Genomic DNA, 19,498 nt, shown 5'->3' on the forward strand with positions numbered 1-19,498 from the left:
AAATATTTATAGCTTTTGATTGTAGTGACATTTATTTTGATTTAAAGTTAACCCATATTTTTTAACGGCATTTAAAAACTTCAAATCATAGCTATCTTGATCCTCACCACTAACTGTTACTTCATCTAAATAAGCGTAAACCCCTTGTAGATTTTCTTTTTTATTGATAGAATCAATGGCTCTCTAAAAATATGATACTCCATTGGTCACCCCAAGAGGAATACGACAAAATTGGTAAAGGCATCCACTTTCCTCAAAAGCTGTACATGGTTTGTCAGATTCATGAATTGGCTATTCTCATTTAAAAAAATATTTGATTACGTCATCACGCCCAGATGGATGACGTCACTAGTATGTTGTATACAGTAGAACCCCGAAAATCCGAACTAATTGGGGGGACAGCCTGTTCGGATTCTGAAAAGTTCGGATTATTCGAAAGTCAGCCTAACCAGTAATTCAAAGCTCTCCTGCAAAACGTGTAACCTGGCTATGAGAAAACCGAAGTAAATTTATGTTTAACCTTTATAAGCACTACATATAAAGTACCTACGTATTTATTTTTAAGAAATTTTAAATGTCAAAGTCCTACGAATCCAATATTGTTCAATTTTCTGGTTATACTTTGTATAATAAACATGTATTTAAGTTTTTGTCTTGAATTTTTAAAAAAAAATTCACTTTCCGTTAGTTTGGATTTGCAGGGTTCTACTGTATGTCAAAAATATATATGAGGGGGGCAAAATATATTGAATAACCCTGTACATCAAGAAATTTACTACCAACGTCTCTGTTACTGAATATATCACTAAGTACAGGGCAACCTATTTAAAACTTAAAAAATCAGCTAAAAAATTAAACTATCAAAATCATCTGAGAAGCTTTAAAAGTGTTGCAAAAGAAATTTGGTCCATAATAAACAATCTTCTTCGAAATCAAACTCACAAAGCTCAAACATTTTCCCTTCCAGACCATGAATACTTTATTAATGTGAGTAAAATTATAACATCAACTATTTTGTCACAAGAGATCAATTTTGTTAAGATCCGATTTCCTATCTCCCTAATTCAAGAAAGGTCTCAAATTCATTATTTATAAGACTAGTTGATTAATCTGAACTGATCCAAACAATCAATAGTATCAAAAGCAAATCTTCCTGTAGTACTGATGGACTATCCATAAAAATTGTCTCAAATCTCCCAGAAAATGTGTTGGGAGTCCGCATCCCACTAATGACTCTTTTAAGGGGCTATCCTAGTGTAAAAGAACGAAATTCACATACTTTTTTTGGGAATATCTAAAATAAAAAGTACTGTACCAATTGTTTTGAAAATTTGCATGACTATTTATTATAAAAAGAAGTACAAGTAAAACAATTTTCATAAAAAAAAATAATGAAAATTTAACGATTTATGCCCTATCTACTGGCACAGTGAAAATAAAAAACATGGCTCCACTGCTGCAGCGATTGGGACTAATAGAGATCCTGAATTATAAAATTGCAAATACATATTGATTATTGAAATATTAGTTATTTCCTATACCATCAATTAGGATTTTTGGAAAAATGACGAAGTGTTGAAATTTTTTTAAATTAGCTAGAACATTTTCAGTTTCAAAAACCGCCAAATTGACATTTTTTATCCGATTAAAAAAATCCCTATTTGATGGTATAGAAAATAACCTATATTTCAATAATAACTTTTGATATTTTATGTTTCAGGATCTCTTTTAGTCCCAATCACTGCAACAGTGGAGCTATGTTTTTATTTTCACGGTGCTAGTAGATGGCGAATAAATCGTTTAATTTTCAATATTTTTTTATGAAAATTGTTTCACATGTACTTTTTATAACAAATGTTCAGTAGTAATAACCAGAGGACATTGATAATTGTTCGAAAAATTTTTATAACAGATTTCGAAAGCTTGTTCCTTGGAAACAGACCGACGCCGTAGGCGGAGGTCTGTTGCCTGTAAGCAACAAGCTTGAGAAAGTTGTTAAAAAATTTTTGAGCATTTATCAATGTTCGAGGGTTATTCGGATAGAAAATTTTTTGCTGATATAAAATTAATAATAATTTCATTAATATTCTCATCAGTATTACAACCAAATCGTGACATTTTGAAATATTGAATATTTGAAATGTCAAAATTGAAATGAAACGAAATGTAGGTATCCATAGCTACATGATTGAGTGAAAACAGCCCATGGGATCTGTTTTCAGTATAATGTTGGTTGTATTCAATCAGATGACCACAAATTAATTGATTTCATTGGATTTCTAATTGAGCAAAAAATTTTCAAAATAATTGGTACAGTACTTTTTATTTTAGAAATTCCCAAAAAAGTATATGAATTTCATACTTTTACACTAGGATAGCCCCTTAAGAAAGGTAAATTTCTAGAGCTGCCTAAAGACAGCCATCATTATTCCTCTTCATAAGGGTGGTGAAAAATCTAATGCCTGCAATTATAGACCTATTGCATTACTACTGGTACTCTCAAATAGGACTCATATTACACAAGTATAAAAACTTGTTGCTGGTATGAGCACATTGTGTAAATGTTAGGATTTAAAGAGGATATAAAAACCTTCAATACAATTATGAGCGTTAGTCTCTTTATATCCTAACATTTTTTTTGTTATTGTTTTAGTTTATTATTGTTTTTTATGACTCTGTAAGTTTTGTGTATAAATTGTACAATTTTCCATGACAATAAAGCATTTTTCTATTCTAAGTTGTCTATTTGTTAAACCAAAGCATTGATTATTATTACAAAATATTAATATAATCAATTAAATAATAATATTAATCTCACAAACAATATAGGAAGTATAGTTAAAAAGAATAAACATAGTAATCCACAAGGAAATAAATCTGCACATAGCTATAGCCCAAAGTAACTTCTGTTGTTTATCCAAATCTTCAATAGTCAAAAACATTTGTGTAAAATTATATTCCAGCAGTTTCTCCTTTTCCTACATTTAAAATAGCTGGTGTTTATTCCTAAAAACAACAAATACATAAATAAAAACTCTAAATTGTATACCATAAAAAAATCATACAAATATGACAAAATATCACAAGAGTATTTTAACATTATTTAAGGACAATTGCCATAATAAGCCACAACAAAAATGTATTAAGCGAAAAAGCTATAGAGCTGAAACAGGAAGTTGCTATGTTTGGTCTATATATTAATGAAAGTAAAAAAAAATACCTAAATGGAATATAACAACGGGTTCTTATCGGTAATAAGAAGTGTTTTTATGCATACAAAGACGTAATGAAAAGTAAGTTACTGTTACTGAATCGTGAGTATTGGCTCCGTGCGTCTCCCCTCTACGTACAGTCACGTGATACGCTGTCAGATTTTGTAAGGACGTTTTAACATTGAGTCTTATGGGATTATTTTGTTAAACTTGAATATTTTATTTTGTAGTAACAATAACCGAAAAAAATTGTTAGAATTCATTAGTTATTAATTTATACTGTAATTTATAGTGCAACAAAAATATTTTCTTTTTCGTTAATAAAGATTTATTGACATAAACTGCGATAGTGAGGTTATGTATACAAAATCAAACTGATAATCAATATTGGAAAGTGAAGAATTTATATCAGATTAAGTGCGTTTTTAATTTCTGTTTATATTAATACATAATATCACTAGCGTGACACGGCATTTTTTTTAAATGTCTCATTTAAACATACACAAAGCGTCCTGATAAAATTTCAAAAAACCGCCACCATGAGCAGGTCGGTCGATTTTGCTTTGACACTTTGTTAACGCTCGGGGCGAATAAGCTTAGAATCTACAAAACAGTAATTAGACCAGTGGTCACATATGGATGTGAAATGTGGACCATCTCAACCACTAATGAAAATCAACTGAGAATATTTGAGCGTAAAATACTAAGGAACATATTTGGACCAACACATTGTAAAGATGGTTCATGGATAATTAAAATGAACCACAAGCTGAATGAACTAATGCAGAGCGCAGATATTGTTAGATTTGTAAAGTGTCAAAGACTAAACTTTCTTGGTCGCTTAGCAAAAATGTCAGATAATCGAGCTGTGATGTCAGAGATGGAAGCCCCAAGGAAATATAACAAGAGGAAGGCCCTGTAACAGATGGATAGACGATGTAGAGAAGGTTCTTAAAACCATAAATATCAGGCAGTGGTGCAGGAAAGTAGCAACAGGGCAGAATAGAAGAATGCTGTTAAGCAGGCAAAGATTTACAAATGGTTGTAGTGTCATTAGAAGAAGAAGATTTAAGGACAGTTTAGGCAGGCTATATGCATTAAGGCATTATTAAGCTTTGCATTTAACCATATTGTAATACACTATATCTTACATGGTCAAGCATGATTTTCTTTACATAACCCTTGTTCTAAACTAGAACCGAATTGGTAAGTACATATATATTTTTATTGTAGACATTTTAAAAACTTATTACTTAGTTGAATTACTTTAAACTTACCACTTATAAAATGTTTACTACATACTCTCATATTTTAATTTGTGGTCTGTTCTCTTTATTGCTTTTATCCAATGTTCCTGCCTTTGTTTGGATAAAATTCATTTAAATGTATTGCATGGGGGAAATGTATAGCCTTGGGAACAGTAAAAAGTGAGGATTTTATCCCTGTCTGTCCTATTCCCGCAATTTACAGGCTTCTCAAGAAAGCCCTTGCTACAAGTCGGTCAAACACAAGGAAAGGTGTTTTTTCTTTTTTGCACACAAACAAATTGACACAAACTGATAATTACTATGGGATAATTCAGTTCTGTAGGCTATAAACAACTTTATATTTAATTTACTATCACAATTTCGCTGCACAATTAACAATAAAAAACAAAACCAAACAGAATATTCGTCTAACAACATCTACAAATAAATGTCAATGTCCAATGTAAACAGTGACTAAATAAAAATAACAGGAAAGACATCAGCTAACTTCGTACTTCTCCTAACTTAAAAATGACGTTTATCATACTGTCGCAGCTTTACTATGTGTAAGAGTGAAGTAGCACTAATCCAAAGAAAAAAGATGGTGTCGTCACTTCGCTTCGAATGACACTCTCTCTATGTCAATATATACCTCTATGATTGTATGTAGTAAATAAAATTAGTTATTAAAATGCAGTACTGCAAGCAAAATACAATTAATTAAATTTACCTTTATATGTCATACCTATGTCAAAAATGATTAATATTAAATGTCACTTATAAATGTTTAAATTAAGAAAATTACTGTAAAAATGAAAAAAACACCTTAAAAGTTATGATAATTCTCATATAAAACGAAGTCCCGCCAGAAAAATCCCATCTGAAATTATTCGCAATCCTTTGTTGAACTTTATTAGAGATTTTCGTAGGTCCGATAAACACAATTTAACGTTAACTGAATTAGTGAGAAGAGGATCCCAAATTTGAAGAAAGATGAGTGAAATAGACTATTTAATGCCTTTTTGTAAACTTTAAGATAAATTTATGTCGTTTTATAATCAAAATTTAACCCTCACGCACAAGTTGTAGTCCATGTGACTAACAACTTCAGTGAGAACTTGGGTTAATTATTATGTACTAAATGCTACAAATAAACTCTATTATTATTATTAATAATATGTAATTTCATATCATATCAATATTGTGAAGCAATATATAATTTTTCTTTTTAAATGACAATAGGTATGAAATGTACGTCAATTTGACAATTTCGATTGACAATATGAATTATTTAAAAAAGTTGCAATATTTCTCCGCTATTCGCGCACGATCGTTTCGCGTATCCCCTCCAAGTACTTGCACACCGCGAATACCAAAAAATCAGTCACTTATTTGTGAATAATTGTCGAAGGATTTCTTCTTAATTTCCGTTACAGTTAGGGAAAAATATATATTATTTAGAAACATCTTTTTTAAAAACTTGTCAACTTTGGGGCGCCACCCCCGCTAAACGGTGGGTGATAGACATATGCTGTCGGGAAATAAATCGTAGAAAATATAGTCCTCTTCATATTTCTATAAAAAAAATTTTGTAAAAGGTACAGGAAGGGCTACGTTCCGCAAAAACCACAAATTACCCCTTTTAAAGGGGTGAAAAGGGGGATTCCGGGGCGAATTTTTTTCAGAAAAAGTTAGTCTTATAATAAGCACCCCTTGATATAACAGAAAAAAACTAAAACCGGACTTGTGTCCATTTTGCAAGGTTCAACCTCTGTTTCCTACACTAATATAAGATGTACATTGTTTTACAGATATACCAGTGAAAATGAAAAATGGAAAAAGCAGATCAAGCAGTGGATTTTTTGGAAAACAAATATTCGTTTGTGGTTTCTGTGGGCAGTTTCATCTTAACAAAATACAAATTTTAAGTCATTGCCAACAGTATTATGTTAAAACTCAAGGAAATATTGGATACAATAGAAGAAAAAATAATACTGCTTTGGATGACATTGATGTGTTTAAAAGTAAAGTGAAATTAGAAACTGAAGTAGATAACAGTGACAGGCATTTGTTGGGGTGTCAGTTATCTTCTAGTAAAATTTCAAACAATAATTTACTTGCAAGTCCAATACAATTCTATAGGACGTGTGGAAGGTGCGGCAGAACATTTTCAAGTAAACAAGGTTTACACAAACATTATCAAACTCACGAGAAATACAAATGTGCAATTTGCGCTAAAGAATATCTTGTGAAAAAAAACTTGATGATTCATATGCTCAATCATAAAGAAGATACTTTTACACTTAATCAAGATTCAAAAGGGTGTGTAATTTGTTATATTTGTTCAACGTTTTTTGCTACTGAGCATGCTCTCCGCTATCACTTAATTTCTCATACTGGCTTGAGGAAATATGATTGCAAATATTGTTTAAAATCCTACAAATATGAACAAGATTTGAATAGACATATGCATAGTCACACGGGTGGAGAAACAAAACTATTTGAATGTTACCATTGTCATAAAGTCTTCAATCATAAAGGACATTTAAATCGTCATTTACAGGGTCATGCTACGTCAGGGTCTAAAAATTATAAATGTGACATATGTGGAAGGAGCTATCAATCGAAGGAGGGTCTGTACGTGCACATTCGTACGATACATGATGGTGTAAGATATGCAAAAAGGAAAAATTTAGCAAAACCTTCAGAATGCAAACTATGTGGCAAAACATTTATTTATGATTCTAGTTTACCTCGTCATATAAAAAAAGTTCATGGAAGTGGGCGAATAGTTACATGTAACTTATGTAATAAATCATATCATAAAAAACATATATGCACCGGAAAGAAAAGACTAGCAAAGGAAGATCCTTCTAAATGCAATCATTGTGGTAAAATATTTAAATACGGTGGTAATTTAAAACGTCATGTGAAGCTTTTCCATGACGGACACAGACAGCGTTACATATGTGCCTTGTGTAATAAATCATATAACGGAAAATACGAGTTAATAGCTCATCTCGAATTTCACAAAGAAAACAAAAATTAGAGTATCTCTCACATCCCTGATTGTTAAACTCACAGAAATGAAATTGGAAGAGTAGTTAACTAAACTACACACACCGGAAAATTTAATCTAACATATATAAAATATAATTATTTTCTTTAATAAAATACACGTTGTAAATATTTTACATATATAGAGGAGTCAATGAAGGTGGATATGAGTTATTACCTCAGATTTCGTTGAACCTCCATCGATTTTCATAAAAATTGGTGAGTGGTTAAAGGATACCTCAAGGAACAAAGGTGACATAGTGCCAACTTGCCCTTTTTTAAAAATTATTTTTTAGATTTCGGAAAGTGCAGTCACTGTAAGTTTTCACTTCCTATTTCGTTGAACCTTCATCGATTTTCATGAAAATCGGTAAGTAGTTAGAGGATACCTCAAGCAATAAAAGTTATATAGCATCAACTTGCGCTTTTGCATTTTAGGGGTGCAATACACCCCTACTTTTTAAATTGTAAAAAATGCAGATTTCCGCATTATGGCGCAAGTAATCTTTAATTAAGAAAAATAAATATTTGTTTTATATTTATGTGCATGAATTACATTTTTTTTAAATTTTTCAAACCTTATAGTAACCAAAAATCCGAAAATTAACAAGTCGAAAATCACGAAAACCTTATTCTTCTATATTTCTGAAAGTGTAGTCACTGAATGTTTTCACCCACGATTTCTTTGAACCTTCATCGATTTTCATGAAAATTGTTGATTAGTTAGAGGATACCTCAAAAAACAGAAGTGATATGGCACCAAGTTGCGCTTTCTGCATTTTAGGGGTGAAATCCACCTTTTTTTTTTTATTGATAAAAATGCAGATTTCAGCATTCTAGCTCAAGCAATCTCGTGTAATTAAGTAAAATAAATATTTTTTTACATTTATGTGCATGATTTATAATTTTTATTAATTTTGCAAACCTTATAGCAACCAAAAATCAGAAAATTAGCAAATCGACAATCACGAAAAAAATTATTCTTTTATATTTCCAAAAAGGCAGTCACTGAAGGTTTTCACCCCTGATTTCTTTGAACCTCCATCAATTTTCATGAAAATTGGTAAGTAGTTAGAGGATACCTCAAGAAACAAAAATGATGTGGTACCAACTTGCGCTTTTATCCTGGGGGTGGATGTTACCCCTTCTCATGGGTGAACACTATTTTATTAAAAATAACCCCATAATTAAATAGAGGAGTAAATTCTAAGCAAACTTTCTTTTATCAAGTTTATAAATTTTTTATTTAAATAATATTTCATAATTTAATAAAATATTATTGGTACAGTAAAACCTGCCAATAACGGCCACTAAAAATAGAAAACAATTGGCCGTTATAGAAATGTGGCCTCTAATGCTAGGTTTCCTTTTCCACAAATACATAAAATATAATTGAAAATTTATTTATTTTAGTAATTAAAGCAAATCTAATTAAATATAATTCTAAAAACAAACGGAACATACTAAAACTAAATTAAATTTACTACAATATAAAACAATATCTATACGAAAAAACAACTACAAGAAAAACAGAATTTTTGTTTGTTTTACATTTTTTTTAGGTAAACGAAACATACTAAAACTAATTTAATATAGGTAATACATAATATAAAACAACATACTATAGCTACTACGAAAAATACGCTTATCACTAAAGTATCGTCGTGCTTTCATGCGATATTCAACAAAACCAACTTGGTACGGCCTTTAATTAGATATCGCAAATCACTTTGGCTGATTTTGTCTGCATATATATTATGTTTGAAGAATCCCTTTTTTTTGTGCGACTGGATATAGGACATTTCTCAAGTATGAATTCACATTCATGGTATATCGTTGCTATACAGGGATAATAATCTGTGCAATGTTATGGTACAGGCTACGTTAAATATGAAGTAAATGTGGAAGATATACACTGGTTATTCATTTCAATTTAATTTGATTGGTTTTTAATCGTTTACAATATTTAAAATAATTAAAGACATAAAGTTAGGGACTTCAAAAATAAATTCAGTTCTCACTGGCAGGGTGGGAAATAATAAAGTGCCATACAATAGCATTTCATTATAATGCTCATTACAGGCATTACAGGCTGCTCCGTTTGAGAAAACTCATACTCTCAAACTTTGAGAAAACACTCATTCAGTTTCGACCAACCCTGTATTAGCTAAAATTAAACGTTTTGCTAGATTAATAATTTTTAACAATAATAGACTATATTAAAAATCACTTGAACATAAATTGATTTTCTGATGTCAAATCACTACAATTATACAGGGGGTGAATATTGCTATGAAATTTGAAAAAAAAACGTAATTATCTTTTAAACTACTTCGTATAACATCACAAAACCTGATATTTTAAGAAATAAAACATAGAGGAGAATCCAAAAATGTAAAAATATACAGGGTGTTCCAATAAACAAAAGATAATTTTGTTTCACCCTGTTGTATTAAATAGTGTGTGATGTTACTGCCTTCTGGTTCTAATTAATTAAAAAGACTAAACACGTCTTACTATACATTATATTTTATTCACTGGTATCCAATATCTAAACAATAACATTAATGATTCATAGCGCCTTACTACATACTAACTTCTAATAATTATTTGTATATCTATATCCATACTGATTGCTCAGCGTGTTTTTATACCTATCTGAACCATAACAAATATAGTTCAAGTTCACTCGTAATAAACATGTGATACAAACTATAAGCTATTGTTTTTATGTATGTTCAATACCCTAAAGGTTAATAACATCATATTTAAATTATGATTTATACAGAGGGTTCATAATATACCACATCTCCGCCGTTTTTAAAAAAGAAAGTCCTAAGAAGAGAAGAAGAATATCTGAGTGTATATCCCTCTTTCCCTTTCACAGAGTGTTTATGATTACCTAATACTATTTTCAAAAATTAAATTTCCTAACTATCCTAACTAACTGTAACATGGTACATTTCAGATCAATCGATTTTTCCCTAAACATGTATATTCTTTTTCCTATTTTACACAAAAGTTCATATTTTCCCTATACTAAAACTGGTATTTTATAACCTATTACTAGTTCACGTACTTTCACGTCGTGTCTTTTCGTCCTTTTTTTTGTTTTTTTTCGTTCACTAATTCACTTCATTAAAACAGTGTCCACAGTGAATGAAATTGATCCTAACTTTTAAATAGTCTTTTAGTGCCTATAAGCCGTAACTACTCTAATTGTAATAAAATCTCGACTTTAATACTTCCTAAGCTAAGCTAAATATTACCTAAACTTCTATTAAATGGTATATAAAAAAAGAATTTAACGTTATTTTACTATTTCATCTTATTATTTCAGTCTTATTTTGATTTATTTATATCCGCCTTACTAACTTTAAAATATTGTACCTATAATAAAAATGTAATCTCTCTAAAAAACTTCTAATGTGTCTCTTAAAAACTTCTAATAACTCTCTTGTACCTATAATAAAGATTTAATCTCTCTAAAAACTTCTAAAATGTCTCTATAAAACTTTCAATATCTCTCTTGTACCTATAATAAATATTTAATCTATGTTTCTGAATGTCTAAAAATTTCACTTTCTGTGTCCCTTTGCTTACTATCTACTAACACTATAAGATATTGTCTATCCTTAATTCAAAACTTCCATTTTCCGCGAAAATTTAACCTGAATTCATTATCTACATTTAAAAATAAGTTATTTATAATTAACATTACTTTAGAGAAAAAAAAAATTTACAGCTTTAATTCTTAGGCATATTTCAATGATTAGCTACTTATTTGATATTATTCTTAATTTTGCTTGTTTATTTTGGCATTTTTTATGTTTCTTCTTTCATTTTTCCCACATATTTTATTAAAATTCTCTTTTTTCCTTTCTTTTCTTCTTGTCTGGTACTACAACTCATATAATTCATTTTTCTTCATATAATAGCACTTCTACAGTGTACATAATTCATCTTCATATAACAATCATTTGTCATTTAATCATCAATATATCATTTCATAATATAACATCATAATAATCACTTCCTTTACTTATCCCTCAATGCCTACGTTCGACTAATCAAAGTGGCTTTACTCGAGAGAAAAGTTCCAATTCTTCTACATATTCCATATAACAATCATAATACTCAATACTAGCCACGAAACCTCTACAATCTACCTTAACAGAAGCGGGTATAACATCGTTGGCTAGATCAAATTCTTTTACAATTTCACAACCTCAATCCCTTGCTTTGAGGCCGTTGTTTATTCACGAATAATCATGAATAAAATAGGTACTCTCAAAACACAGAGTGGGTCTTTAATAAGTTTTCAAGCTTCTATAAATCACCTAGTATTAGTACCTTCCTAATTTGACAAGAGCAGTGGGTTTCTTATTGTCTCAAGTTGCCTCATAATATTTAGCTTAAAATATTGTTAGTTCTTCTTCTTATCGATATAGTTCTTCTCCAAATTCCTTATCTCGACGCATCAGGTCGGTTCGTTAAAAATAAATCTCTTGCTTACAGCAATGTTTATCTTAAACTCTTATATCAACGTATGTCATCACTAATCATTATTCATTAAAAAAATCATTTATATATCATTTATCACACAAAAAATTATTAATTCAGGTTCATATCATACAAAATTTAACACAAAATCGATAAAAATGTATCTAAAAGATCAATAACAAAAACAACTGCTAATAAAAATTCAATAATAGTATACCTATTCGACAATAAAAATTCAAAAATAGCATATGCAAAAGTTAGATAAAAATATTCAAAATCAGTTCATATCTCAAAATTCGATAGAATTTTTTTTTTTTTTTGGAAAAAATTCGATATTCCATACAATATTTAAAAATAACCGTACTAAAAATCGAAATCGGATAGAGATTTTTCAAATAAATTCAATAAAAATTCAAAATTCAATAAAAATTCAGTAATAGCATATATATTAAACTTTGATAAAAATATTCAATTCAAAAATCACTTCATGTTTCAAAATTCATAGATATTCTTAAAAAAAAATCGATACTTCATAAATTATTCAAAAATCAGCAAAGATAAATATTCAATTTTCAATAAAAATATAAAACGAGGGAAGCATTTTTAATAAAGATAGACATTCTTACTTACATTTTATTTCCACTTTGTCTTTTCACTGGGTTCGGTTCCTGTATTCTTCCTGGTCTGGTCCATTTTCCGCCGTCGGTGTTTCCAAGCTGGTGCCGCCATCTTTGTTCCTTACAGAAGATTCTCCACTAGTCTGCAGGATCAGCCATGTATTAAATAGTGTGTGATGTTACTGCCTTCTGGTTCTAATTAATTAAAAAGACTAAACACGTCTTACTATACATTATATTTTATTCACTGGTATCCAATATCTAAACAATAACATTAATGATTCATAGCGCCTTACTACATACTAACTTCTAATAATTATTTGTATATCTATATCCATACTGATTGCTCAGCGTGTTTTTATACCTATCTGAACCATAACAAATATAGTTCAAGTTCACTCGTAATAAACATGTGATACAAACTATAAGCTATTGTTTTTATGTATGTTCAATACCCTAAAGGTTAATAACATCATATTTAAATTATGATTTATACAGAGGGTTCATAATATACCACACTGTCAATATGGGTGGCCCTGTATATTTGGAAATGTATTTAAATTCTGATAGTATCTATGCCCCAATCTCACATAAATAAACTTTTTTCGTATCTCCTACAACAAACGACTAATTGTACTTCCCACAACCTGTATACATACAAAATCTCCGCTATAAAATTTTTTCAAAGAAAATGTTATTGGTTTTTTTAAAATAACTCAGTTAATTTTTGAAATATGAGATTTATCCAAAAACCATTACAGAGCTAAGTAAAAGGTCAATAACACTGTATTAAACATAATTTTCTAAATCCTTTATTTTTTTTTAAATACAAGGTGAAAGGGCCCCGTTTACATGGTTCTCGCAGTAAAATTTAGGTTTTAAATGTTTCTATCTCGGTTATTTTTTGTCGTAAAAAAATATTAAAAAAAGAAAATGCTTAAATAAAGTTAAAACTAAAATTTTGTTCTCTACCATTTTTTAAGTATATCGAGTATTTTTGGAGTTATTATCAAAAGAAAATGAAATTCACGAAAATTTGAAAAATTCTAATTTTTTTTAATCGTATTTTTTTTTCAAAAATATGCATTCTAAACCGGTCAAAATTGTTGAAGTTATTACACAAAGTTTTAAATGGGTTACTATAAATTTTAATTTTTGTGAAAATGACGTATGTTTCATTTTTCATTCTTCCCTAAAAAATCTGAAAGGGTCCTCTTATTTCCATCATAACTTGCTTAATTTTGATGCTATCGACTTCTTATATAGCTTTTTGATAGTTACCTTTAAGTACTTTATTAAAATGTTTAGTATCTATATTTAACAAAGTGCATCGTTTTCCTGTTATTTAAGCTTGAATACTAAGATTTGAGTACTCGCGGAAAAAAAATATACATTCAATTGCATATAACTCACTTTGTATATGTAATAAAGGATTTTTCGAATAAGGAGCTTATTTATTTTTATATTATCTTCGATTTTGGTAATAACAACTTTTTTAAAGAAACTTATGGTTTTTGAGTTATTTATGAAAAACTGCTTTAAAACATGGATTTTTTTTTCAGGAAAAATCAAAACTTTTGATCTTTAATAACTCAAAAACTATTGATTTATTGGAATAACTTTATATAACAAATTTTACTTATAATTTGTCCCTCTATCGAGTAGTGGTATTATTTTTAATAAAATAATTTCCACCCCCGAGAAGGGGTGGCATCCCCCCCCCCAGGGTAAAAGCGCAAGTTGGCACCATGTCACCTTTGATTCTTGAGGTATCCTCTACATACTTACCAATTTTTATGAAAATCGATGGAGGTTCAACGAAATCGGAGGTGAAAACCTTCATTGACTCCACTAATAGTCTCTGGTAAGAAAGTTTGTAAAATTGAATGGATTTCATAAAAGTTGTACCATCTGTAACCTGTTAAAGAAAAAATAAGTTGAATAGGAATGTCGAGTATAATATGTAGAATAAAACAAAGTAACTACATAATGGTTGTAACCTTAGACTTTAGTTAGACCATAAAAACTGATAGACACGCCTTGTACCGAACCGTTGAAGCAAAGACCTTCCGCGAAAGTGACGTCACAATACAGCAAGAACTCGTTTGGATTCTTAGCAAAGCACTAATAAAATTACCCAATTTTAGATTAATTTTAGTATAACTTCAATATTTTGTAAAAAATATGGAAGAAAAATCATTTAGCAAAGTAATTAATAAATATTTTTGACTTAACGTAATTTTGTAATAAAAAAATATGAAAAAAAATTTTTTGAGAAACGCTTTTCTTTAGTTACGTGTGACTAAAATTGAAAATATAAAAAAATCAACTGAAAAGCAAAAAATAAAAAAATTGAAAAAATCTAACACATTCATCAATGGAAAGCGTGGCTAGTCTTCATCAAGTAAACGGTTTTCGCCCCACGCTTTTCTTTAACGAATGTGTTAGATTTTTTCAATTTTTTTTATTTTTTGCTTTTTAGTTGATTTTTTTATATTTTCAATTTTAGTCACACGTAACTAAAGAAAAGCGTTTCTAAAAAAAATTTTTCATATTTTTTTATTTTTTACTTTTAGTCTTACACTTTTCAAACAATAAAATATATCGTCATGTTTATTTAAATATGTATAAAACTTATGATGTACTAACATGAAAAGTGGATGGAATCGGCAAAAAATTTGAAACTTTATTGTTTATTTATGAAGCATAACGTAAACAATTAACTTAAAAAGTGAAATTAGGTATAGTTCATATCATTAGCTACAATCCGTAAAAGTTTCAAGTTTTTACATTGTAAAAACAAGAGAATTTAAACATTTTCCATTAAAATCGTTTTTTTTTATTTAAACAATTAAATAAACATAAAAAAAATTATTGACTATTCGTGTGTTGTTCCCGCGAATGCATATGTCTGCAAATTTTCATTCATTTGCATTGGAGAAAAGGCAGTCAAATTAACGTCTAAAGATTTGACGCAAACTATTGAACTAAATAAAAGCGTTTAAAAATAAATGTTTTATTTGAAAATATATCGTTGATATATCTCTTCTTGTTTGAAAATCAAAAATAAATTTAAAGGAGAGTAATTTTCTTTTGGGTGTAAGTTTCAGGTTGGGTGAAAAAATATGTAAAAAATCTGTTAGTTAATGACCACAAAACAAAATAGCTTTTGTTAACTTACTTCTAACTCTTATTACATTATTTAGTTTTTCACCTTCGTGGTACAATCTGATTTAGCAATAATGCAAACAAATTATCTTTATTCGATTAAACAAATGGTTGGTTTCAAAATCATGATCAAACATATGTTCTTTGTATTCGTTAAACACAGAACCATGCACGGTTAAGATCAATTTTGTCATCTATTTAGAATCGTTCAATTTTTTTGAATTGTACCTACATAATTTTTTTTTTTTTATTTACAATTTGCTTCAACCACAAGGGTTATTAGCAATGAACTGTATTTACATCAAATTACAAAATTTAGGTATATTAAATTTGGTTAATGAGTCCTATAGTACGTAAAAAATTAAGAGTCTTACATGAATTACTTTCACTTAAACAATCTTTAATTGTAGTTGGTAACTGTTGATGTTGCCGTTCTATAACGTAGAGGGGACAGTCTATTATTATATGTTGCACTGTTAGTTCACTATCACACACATAACACATCGGAGGGGCTTCCTTCTTTAATAAAAAGTCGTGGGTGATCTTCGTATGACCAAGTCGCAATCTGGACATGAGCACTTGGTCTCTTCTCTTTGTAGGATGTTTCGACGGTGATATACTTTGTTTGATCGTTCTTAATGTAGAGTTTGATTCGTTCCAATTTGTTTGCCATTTTGTCATGATCTTGTTTTTAAAATATTGCTTTAGATCAGTATGAACGCAAGTAGTTATGATGTCTGTTAAGGGATTCTCACTCGCATTTTTTGCTAATGTGTCAGCTTTATCATTTCCACTTATCTCGCAATGTGATGGTACCCAGAGGAACTGAACTAATCTTTGATTTTGTTGGCATATCAAGAGTTCCGCCTTAATTAAGAGGAGGATAGGATGTTTGGGGTATACCCGCCTCAAGGCCGTTAATGCACTTAGGGAATCGCTAATGATTATTGAGAATTTGATGTCATGTGTGTTAACAAACTTTAATGACTGGAGGATAGCAAAGAGTTCAGCTGAGAATATGGAGGTTTGGGGAGGGAGCTGGTAGGAACTGTTATAGTTATCTGTTGTGAAAGCCGCTCCTACTCCATTTGCAGATCTGGATGCATCGGTATAAATATGGATGTGATCATTAAAACCATTTAATATCTCTAATAATCTCTGATTGAAGATTTTTGCTGGTGTGTCACCTTTCTTGAATGCAGATAGGTTTGTATTACAAGCAGGGAGAGCAATTGTCCATGGTAATATGTGTTGGCTGACTTTAAAAGTATTGTAAGTGTGTGGAATTATTGTGTCTAAGCTCTGTAACGTTGCTCTCACTCGATGATAAAACGGAGGATCCAATCTTTTCCCACAATTAAATGTCGATGGAAATCTATCTGTAAATGTGTTTTTATAAACAGGTACATGTGGGTTAGTTGATACTCTTAAGGCATACATGAGGCTAAGGTATTCTCTCCTGAGCTGAAGGGATGGTTCGCCTGATTCAACATACATACACTCAACTGAGCTTGTGTAGTGTGCTCCCAGTGCAATTCTAATTGCTGAATTATGAACTGTGTCTAGCACTTTCAATAGTGAACCTTTGGCTGAGTTGTAGGCAACAGCAGCATAATCTAGTTTTGAACGAATTAGGGTTTTGTATACAGTCATAAGAGTTTGGAAATCGGCACCCCATTGTTTATGAGAGATACTTTTCATTAAGTTAAGGCCGTTTTGAACTGACAGACGGAGAGAGTGGATGTGGTCTTGCCAAGATAGTCGGCTATCCAGTTTTACTCCCAAGAAGTTGATCGATTCTGAATACTTTATTGGTAAATTTTTTAGGAAGAGTTTCGGTGGATTTACTTGTTTCTTTGGAGTTTTACTGAAGATCATTGCTTTCGTTTTAGTGGGTGAAAATTCTAGGCCAGTAGTATTCGACCAATTCTCTAGTTTGTAAATGGCTTGCTGTATATGGGTCGTCATTGTTGATATATTTTTACCACGACAGAATATAACAAGATCATCAGCAAATAGACGGGCTTTGACTAATGGGCTAAGTGACTTAGCGATGTCATTGATGGCAATAAGGAAAAGTGCAACACTAAGAGTAGACCCTTGAGGAATACCGTTTAATTGGATTTTAGAGTCTGAAAGAAAGTTGTCTATTCGGACTTTGAAGTTTCGCCTATATAAAAAATTATTAATAAACTTGATAATATTTCCTTTAATCGACCAACTTGACAGGATTCTTATGATATCTGATCTCCAGATTGTATCATATGCACGCGTTATATCAAAAAATACAGCCAGACATTCTTGACCACATCCAAATGACTCATGAATTACAGATTCAATATCCACTATGTTGTCTAATGTAGATCTGGACTTTCTAAATCCACTTTGTATAGGGCTAAGTAGCTGTCGATCTTCTAGGTACCACATTAGTCGGTTGCTTGCCATTTTTTCAAGTACTTTGCACATATTAGATGTTAGGGAGATTGGTCGGTAAGACTCTGGGTCCGATTTATTCTTGCCCTGTTTAAGAACTGGTACAATAATGGAATCGTACCAATCAATGGGGAAAACATTATTTGTCCAAATGAAATTATAAAGATCCAAAAGATATTGTTTTCCTTCCGTTGGCATAGCTTTTAAAAATGTCGTAGGGATGTTGTCAGGCCCTGGGCTAGTGTCTTTAACTTTGTTTAAAGTTTCTAACAGTTCATCCATCGTAAATATGGCATTTAGAGGTAAATTATTGTGGTCATCAAGATTTATACATGCATTATTAAATTTATTTTTATGGGCTAGGAAACTTGTAGATAGATTTTCGTCACTGCTATGTTGTTGGTATACGTTTGCTAGTACGGAGGCTATTTCTTGCTTAGTTGAATAAATATGGTTATGATGTTCTAGGTAATGAATGGTGTTAAATGATTTTTTCCCGTACATTCTGCTTATCATTTGCCAAACCTCAGAAGTCGGGGTAGATGAATTTAAAGATGATACATAATTTTTCCAGGCTTCTCTCTTACTCTTCTTTAAGGTGTATCTACAATACGCCCTTAATCTTTTGAATTCTAGCTGGTTATTTAAAGTTGGGTGCCTTCTTAATTTATAAAACGCCTTTTTTGACTCTTTAATTGCTGCTTCGCAGTGGGAATTCCACCACGGGACTGGAGCACGTTTTTTTGGAAATTTTGAATAACCTATGGACTCGTGAGCTATTGACGTTAAAAACTGTACGAGATGGAGTACTTTGGAGTTAATATCAATGTCTGTATCAAAGGGCTGAACCAACTGAGAAATTTTTTGTGAAATTAAAGAGGAATATAGAGACCAATCTGCATTTTTCAGACACCATTTATTGGATGGAATTGATGAGGAGATATGGTTATTGTTCGTAATTAGGATAGGAAAATGATCGCTTCCATGCAAATGGGATGTCACATCCCACGACAGAGTTGGTTGTAAGACAGGGTCACAGAGGGATAAATCTATTGGGGATCCATTGCCGGTGGAAATATTGAACCTTGTGATTCTTCCATCGTTAAGGATATTCATATTAGAATCTGTAACAATTTGTTCGATTTTACGTCCCAAGGAATCTGTTTTTTTACCTCCCCAAAGTATATTGTGGGCATTAAAATCGCCTAATATAATACGCGGTTCTGGAATTTGATTGAAGAGTTCAGTTATTTCTTTTATG

General features: G+C 30.5%; 1 protein-coding gene and 1 long non-coding RNA gene across 2 annotated transcripts in view; one reads left to right on the forward strand and one right to left on the reverse strand.

Annotated features, from left to right (window-relative positions):
- LOC114331384 (uncharacterized) overlaps positions 1-19,498 on the forward strand; it is a 217,656-nt gene that overhangs the window by 24,664 nt on the left and 173,494 nt on the right. The window lies entirely within an intron of this gene.
- On the reverse strand, positions 2,724-5,073 carry LOC126883369 (uncharacterized). Its single transcript, XR_007697632.1, has 2 exons — positions 4,490-5,073; positions 2,724-3,006 (listed from the first exon to the last, which is right to left on the reverse strand). It is a non-coding gene; the product is annotated as an uncharacterized LOC126883369 (long non-coding RNA).

The sequence above is a fragment of the Diabrotica virgifera genome, chromosome 1, assembly GCF_917563875.1.
Source record: "Diabrotica virgifera virgifera chromosome 1, PGI_DIABVI_V3a".
Lineage (NCBI taxonomy): Eukaryota > Metazoa > Arthropoda > Insecta > Coleoptera > Chrysomelidae > Diabrotica > Diabrotica virgifera.